General features: G+C 36.6%; 1 pseudogene; it reads left to right on the top strand.

Annotated features, from left to right (window-relative positions):
* The first annotated feature begins 4,238 nt into the window (after positions 1-4,238).
* Positions 4,239-5,675, top strand: LOC118357285 (annotated as a pseudogene).
* Positions 5,676-7,462: the final 1,787 nt, after the last annotated feature.

Raw genomic sequence — 7,462 nt, 5'->3', positions numbered from 1 at the left:
TCCCATGCTTAATGGGTTGCCATGAAATCCTGAACACTTTTTTTTATTTTATTTTATTATGTTATATTAGTCACCATACATTACATCATTAGTTTTTGATATGAACATTTTTTAACCATGATATGCCCCCTAGACAACTGCCCTTAGATACATACTTCCCTTACTTCCTGCATGTGAAGGGGCTGTTCCCTTACTTCCTGCACGTGAAGGGTCTGTTCCACTGAGCTCTGGAAACTAGTGACTATAAAGCAAAGGTGCTGAGAGGCCAGTGCCCCCACAGTAGGGCCTGTGGAGGATGGGCCCAGGAAAGAGAGGAAAAGAGACATGTGTCTCATTCAGCCAGTGATCACACTGCTCACCCCTATACAATCTAGATGATGAAGGGGCTGCAAAAGGATTTTGATCCTTCTCCATGAAAAATTTCACTGTCTCTATATGGTTTGCTTCTCCCTGGAGGGCCATGGTTATTTTTATAAATTTCAACTCCCTACTCACCTTTCCTCAGTGCCTACCCCCCAGGAGCTGGTAAGAAGGAGATCACTTTAGTATGTCTTTTAGTTTTAATTTGTTCATAAGAATCATGCAGGACACACTGGCATTGATGAGATGTTCTCCCAGAGCTACTATTGATCAGCTTATTTGGCACAAAATGTGTGCGTTATTAAAAGGGCTACATGAGAAATAATTGCATCCAGGGGGGATTGCACGTACTTTCAATTTAGCCATGACCTGATGCAGAAATTGGCCTATTTTATCATTATAATAGCCAACAAGCTTGGCTTCTTAACTGATTTCAAATCTGGACATATGGTTATACATTTTTAAAAGTTTTACTCTCACAAGTTGAAAAAAAATCTCAGGATATGCTAAAAAAAAAAAGTATGTAACCCTTGAAATTATTCATGGGAGCAACCCATTGTTTCTGTGATGCTGGCAGGGAGGATGAAGTGGTAATGTATAGGAAAGGCTATTCTCTGCAGAAACTCCATGATGGATCCCCTTCCCTTATCAGCATAATGCTCAAGCTTGGGCACTAAAATGTTTTAATTCCTATTCATGGAATAAAAAGTGCTGGATTAGCTTTTACTCTTATGTGTAATTGCATTTGCTCCCATCTGAACTGAAGTCAGAGCAAGAACATTATGAAATGGAGGACAGATTTGACCCAAAGACTATAGTTATGAACCATTTACAATATGGTGAACACATCATTTTAAAATGGCTATTTCTGTGAAAACCCACTGGCCTCTAGATAAAGAACTTCAAATTTAGTTTTAAAATCTCACTCATAACCTGGAGTAAGACATTAACAGCAGAAATAGACACTTCTTAAGACAATGAATATGTATCTCAAATTAAAAGCTAGATATATGCTTAACAGAAACCCTAAAAGTTGCCATTAATGTCAGAGAGAATACCAGAATGTCCACTATTTCCACACTTATCTTTAAACAAGGACATGCCAATGCAATTAGGAAAAAGAAAAAAAACAGCAATAAAGGTGTACAACTGAAATCAAGAAATGTTTCCATTATTTTGGGGATGACATATGGTTGTTATTTTACAAAACTCAAGACAGTCCAGATAAAACTCATTAAAAATTTTTTAACAAATTTATGTAATTAACATTAAAATTAAGTTTTCTTATATATAAACTATAACCATGAGAAGATACAATGGAAGAAAAGATTCAATTCAGAACGCCACTCCCAAAAATAAAATAGCTTAAAATTAATTTGAGAAATGCATAGGATCCATATGAAGCAAAATGTAAAACTACTGAGAAACATGAACTAAGATTTAATTGCATGACATGTTCTAACATAAGAAAACTCAATATTGAAAAAAAAATGTAAAGTTTCCCCAAAACTAATATACAACTTTCACAGACAAAATTAAAATACTAATGAGATTTTTTATTAGTAACATGAAATGATGCCAAAAGATCTTCAAGAAGAATGAATATAAAATATTATCCCAGAAAATTCTGAGAAAGTATAGTAATGAAAGGACTCAAGCCTAAACACATATTAAAAATACTATGATATTGTTATGATTAAAACAGTTTGGCATTGTTTTCCATATTGGAGTTAATACATGAAAAATTATATTACGGCAATTGACTAATGTTTTGGAGGGAAAAAGAAGCTCTTACCCCATACAATTCCTTATATCAATAAAATAAACAAATACATTCCTAGAAGAAAGCACATACATAATTATTGTAGCCCTAGAGTCATAAAAATATTTCTAGGCAGGATAAAAACACTTAGAAGCCATGGAAGAAAATATTGACAAATATTGGTACTTAAAAATGTATAACTTCTCTCTAGCAAAAAAAAAAAAATAAAAGCCAAAAATGAACTGAACAAATTCACATACACCACAGGGAAGAGAAATTCTTTAACCTATACAGAGTTTCATAACAGTTGATGAAGAAAGTAAGCAAAAAAAAAAAAAAGTAAAGTATATACATATTCATAGAAAGAGAAATAGAAATGGCCAAAAAAGACAAGAAAGAAAATATTCAAATCCACTCATGATTAAAGCAATGCATATCAAAACAAGATACCATTTGCAGGATACAAAATCAATATATAGAAACCCAGTGCATTTCTATATACCAATAATAAAGTAGCAGAAAGAGAAATTTTTAAAAAATCACACTTACAACTGGACCAAAAGAATCAAATATTTAGGAATAAATTTAACCAAGAAGGTGAAAGACCTCTACTCTGAAAACTTAAAACATTGATTGATGAAAGAAAGGGAAGATGACACAAACAAATGGAAAGATATTCCATGCTCATGGCTTGGGAGAACAAACACTGGTAAAATGTCCATATCACTCCAAGCAATCTACAGGTTTAATGCATTCCCTATCAAAACACCAACAGCATTTTTCACAGAATTACAACACACAATCCTAAAATTTGTATGGAACCATAAAAGATCCCAAATAGGAAAAACAATCTTCAAAAAGAAAAACAGACCTGGAGGTATCACAAGACAAGATTTCAAGATATACTACAAAGCTGTAGTAATCAAAGCGGTAAGGTACTGGCACAAAAACAGATACATAGATCATTGGAACAAAATAGATAGCCCAGAAATAAATCCACAATTATATGATCAACCAATCTTTGACAAAGCATGGAAGAATATCCAATGGGAAAAATAATGTCTGTTCAACAAATAGCATTGGGAAAACTGGACAGCTACATGCAAAAAGGAAGGAAGGAAGGAAGGAAGGAAGGAAGGAAGGAAGGAAGGAAGGAAGGAAGGAAGGAAGGAAGGAAGGAAGGAAGGAAGGAAAGAAGGAAAGAAGGAAAGAAAGAAAGAAAAAGAAAGAAACTGAACCACTTTCTTACACCACACAAAAATAAGCTCAAAATGCATTTAAGACCTAAATGTGAAAACTGAAACCATAAAAATCCTAGGAGAGAGCACAGGCATTAATTTCTCTGACATTGACTACAACAACATTTTTCTAGGTATGTCTCCTAAGGCAAGAGAAACAAAAACAAAAATAAACTACTGAGACTACACCAAAATAAAAAGCTTCTGCACAAATAAGGAAACGATTAATGAAACTAAAAGACAACCTACTGAATGGGAGAAGATATTTGCAAATGACATATCTGATCAAGGGTTAGTAGGCCAAATATATAAAGAACTTCTACAACTCAAAACCAAAAAGCAAATAATCCAATTTAAAAATGGGCAGAAGACATGAACAGACATTTCTCTAAAGAAGACATACAGATGGCCAACAGACACATGAAAAGATGTTCAACATCATTCATCATCAGAAAAATGCAAATCTAAACAACAATGAGGTATCGCCTCATACCTGTCAGAATGGCTAAAATCAAAAACACAGGAAACAAGTGTTGGTGAGGATGTGCAGAAAAAGGAACTCTTGTGCACTATTGGTGGGAATACAAACTGGTGTATCCACTGTGAAAAACATTATGGAGGTTCCTTAAATAATTAAAAATAGAATTACCATAGGATCCAGTAATTCCACTACTGGGTATTTGCCCAAAGAATATGAAAACACTAATTCATAAAGAAATACACACCCTATGTTTACTGCAGCACTATTTACAATAGCCAAATTATGGAAGCAACTTAAGTATCCATTGACAGATGAATGGATAACAAAGAAATGATATGCATATACAATGGAATATTACTTGGTCATTAAAAAGAATGAAATCGGGCTCTCCACGCAAATGAAAGTCCCGCCAGCGGGCACCGGCCTCCACAGCTCACTGGCCACACTTGGCCGGCCCCTCCATCGCGTCCGCCTGGCGCTCCTGCCGACTCGGGCCCTGAGCGCGGGGACGCGCCGCGTTGCCGTAGAAAAGCCGGAGCCAGTGCGGCGGCGCGCGGGGCGGGCTCTCAGGTTCCAGGAGGCGGTGACTCGCGCCCTAGCGCATGCTCGGGCGCCTCTGAGCCCAGGTCGGTGGGCCCAGATCAGGGTCTCTGACCTTGCGCAAGGGACGCTCAAACCAGACAACTGCAAGATGCTGTCACAAATGTGGAGAAGCATTTCGGAGAGCTGCGCCAAATCTTTATTGCGTATGTGCGGAAAATTGCCAGACTGTGAGACAAAGCTGACCTACTGGTGAATGAAATCAATGTGTATGCCTCTACAGAGACCCCAAATTTAAAGCAGGGCCTGAAAAACTTTGCTGATGAGTTTGCCAAACTTCAGGATTATCGACAAGCAGAGTTATATTTTATAATAATTTTCAATAGGTTGAAAGACTTGAAGCCAAAGTAGTTGAACCTTTGAAAGCTTATGGAACCACTGTAAAAATGAAATGAGGGGCGCCTGGGTGGCTCAGTCGGTTAAGCAGCTGGCTTCGGCTCGGGTCGCGATCCCGGGGTCCTGGGATCGAGCCCCACGTCCGGCTCCCTGCTCGGCGGAGAGCCTGCTTCTCCCTCTCCCTCTGCCTGCCACTCTGCCTGCTTGTGCTGTCTATCTGTCAAATAAATAAATAAAATCTTAAAAAAAAAAATGAAACGAGATGACCTCAAAGCAACATTAACAGCAAGGAGTCAAGAAGCTAAACAGTTAACTCAGAAAGAACACGTCAGGGAAACCCATCTGATCGACATGTTATTGATTTTGAAGAATTTTCAGAAAAAAAGAAGAAATAGAAACCCAGGCAGAAACTGAATTGCAGAGAGCTACAATGGATGCTACCCGAACAACTCGTCATCTGGAGGAAACTATTGACAATTTTGAAAAGCAGAAAATAAAGTATATAAAGACTGTATTTTAAGAATTTATCACTATTGAAATGTTATTTCATGGCAAAGCTTTAGAGGTCTACACTGCTGCCTACCAAAACCTACAAAAGATTGTTGAAGAAGATTTGGAGGTATTCCGAAATTCTCTGTATCCACCAGATTATGCATCCCGTTTAGATATCGTAAGAGCAAATTCAAAGTCGCCTCTTCAAAGATCACTCTCAGCTAAGTGTATATCTGGAACAGGACAGGTATCCACCTGTCGACTAAGAAAGGATCAACAGGCAGAAGATGATGATGAAGAGGATGAAGACTTAGCAGACAGAAAAAGAAAATTAATTTTCTTAAGTAAACTTCACCTTTCAGTTTCCATCTTAAATGACTTGGAATCCAGAATTACTACACTATAAAACTTCATACTGGCTTCATACACGTTAAACCTCAAAATGAAATCCTACTGGAAATGAAAATTAAAGGAAATTTGTGCTGACCAAAAATGAAGGTTTTAAAAAATATTACACACCAGTCATTTCAACATCCTATCCAACAGTATGTGATTTTTGTATAGGTTCCATTTAAAAAATATTTATGTGTTTCAAAAGGATTTCATATTGATGCACTATACGTAGTTGTGGTTGCAGTATAAGTAGATGACCAAAAAAAAAAAAAAAAGAGATCTAATATAATTTCTTTTATATTTGATTTATTAAAAGCATATATATATTTCCAATATGAATCATTTTATCACTTTCAGTGCCTACATAGGATTATATTGTAATGGTTGTAGCATAATTTATTACATTTATTTAATTATGGAACCCATTTTAGGGTTATCCAGGGAAACAGAATCTGTAAGTTAACATATCCCCAAGTATACGTGACAATCTAAATATTCCTAAGTTAGGAAATTCTATGAGGTTTTGTCTGTTTTTGGTATACCTTCCATGATGTTTACCTAAAGCACAATATTCCTTCACAATTTTAAGCCTCATATCTTTTCCTTGTCATTGTATTCAATCATATTTTATTTTATTGTTTTTGTTCTTCCTGTTTATACTCTCTAGGATCCCTGTTATATGTAAATTTAAGTCTATTCATTTTCATCTGTGTCTTTTTCTTCTGATTTTCTGGAGAATTTCTCACATTTGCTCTTCTAACTCACCAATTTGATTTGATACAGTGTCCAATTTGCTATTCAGTGGTCCCACTGGCATTTTTAATTTGACAAGACTGATTCTCATTTCCATCCAATCCTCCATGGTCTTCATGACTTTTTCCCTCAATGTCATCACGGTTGCAGTGAACTCTGATCTTGTTGAGAATACACATTTTCCCATTTCTTGCAGTAATATATTTCATTTGGAGGCCATTATTCTAGTTTTTAAGGGTTACCTGTTTTCCATTTTATTTTGTTTTTAAATTTGCAATATTTGTTGATAGACCTTGCTTTCCCCTGCCATTCTCTCTTTTCCAAAAGGAATCTAATGTATCCATTACCAATTTTTAGCCAAATAGGAAGTAGGTTGGCTCCTGTCAGAATTTTGTGTCACTGCTCTAGAAAAATTAAGGAGGAAGGTCACATATACAATAAATTGTAATCTTCCAGTGCAGCTCAAGTAGTCTCAACACAGTGGTGGTGACAGAATTGGGCCTGAAGGAGCACTGACTCCCTGTGAAGTGTATCTCCAAATGGTGAAAGGTTGCCCAGGAGGCAGAGACCATGCAATTCTAGGTCTCTGCGGGGTTTGGATAGCAATACTAGTGACAAAACCTGGAGCCATCCCAAGCCATAGGTGCCAAATGCCCTGGAAGTTAGAAGGTGTGGGAGGTGGTTGTACTGTCTTATTTTCCAGCTCTCTCCTATCTCAGATAAGTACAAGATGTTTCCGGCCACCATCTCCTCTACTTCCTTTCATGCTGCTTCTGTGCTCAGAGAGGAGCCACATACTCATCCTCCAAACTTCCCTAGTATGGTGCCATGTTTATATTAGTTCACAGAAATTCCTTAAATTCCTGCCATGTAGTTGATATCTTTTCCTTGATTCTGTGGCTGGTAAAGACTTTTCATAATCTGTATATTTTCTATTGGTTATTTTAATAGGGGAGGAGGAGATATGTCATTGAACATGTCTTGTCATGTCTTGTCTTGTCTTGAACATGAATGACTCCTCTTCATTAATTCTCAATTTTCTCTTCT

Source organism: Zalophus californianus, chromosome 8, assembly GCF_009762305.2.
Source record: "Zalophus californianus isolate mZalCal1 chromosome 8, mZalCal1.pri.v2, whole genome shotgun sequence".
Classification (NCBI taxonomy): Eukaryota; Metazoa; Chordata; class Mammalia; order Carnivora; family Otariidae; genus Zalophus; species Zalophus californianus.
The sequence above is the reverse complement of the archived record's forward strand: the minus strand, read 5'-3'. Positions and strand labels throughout refer to the sequence as shown.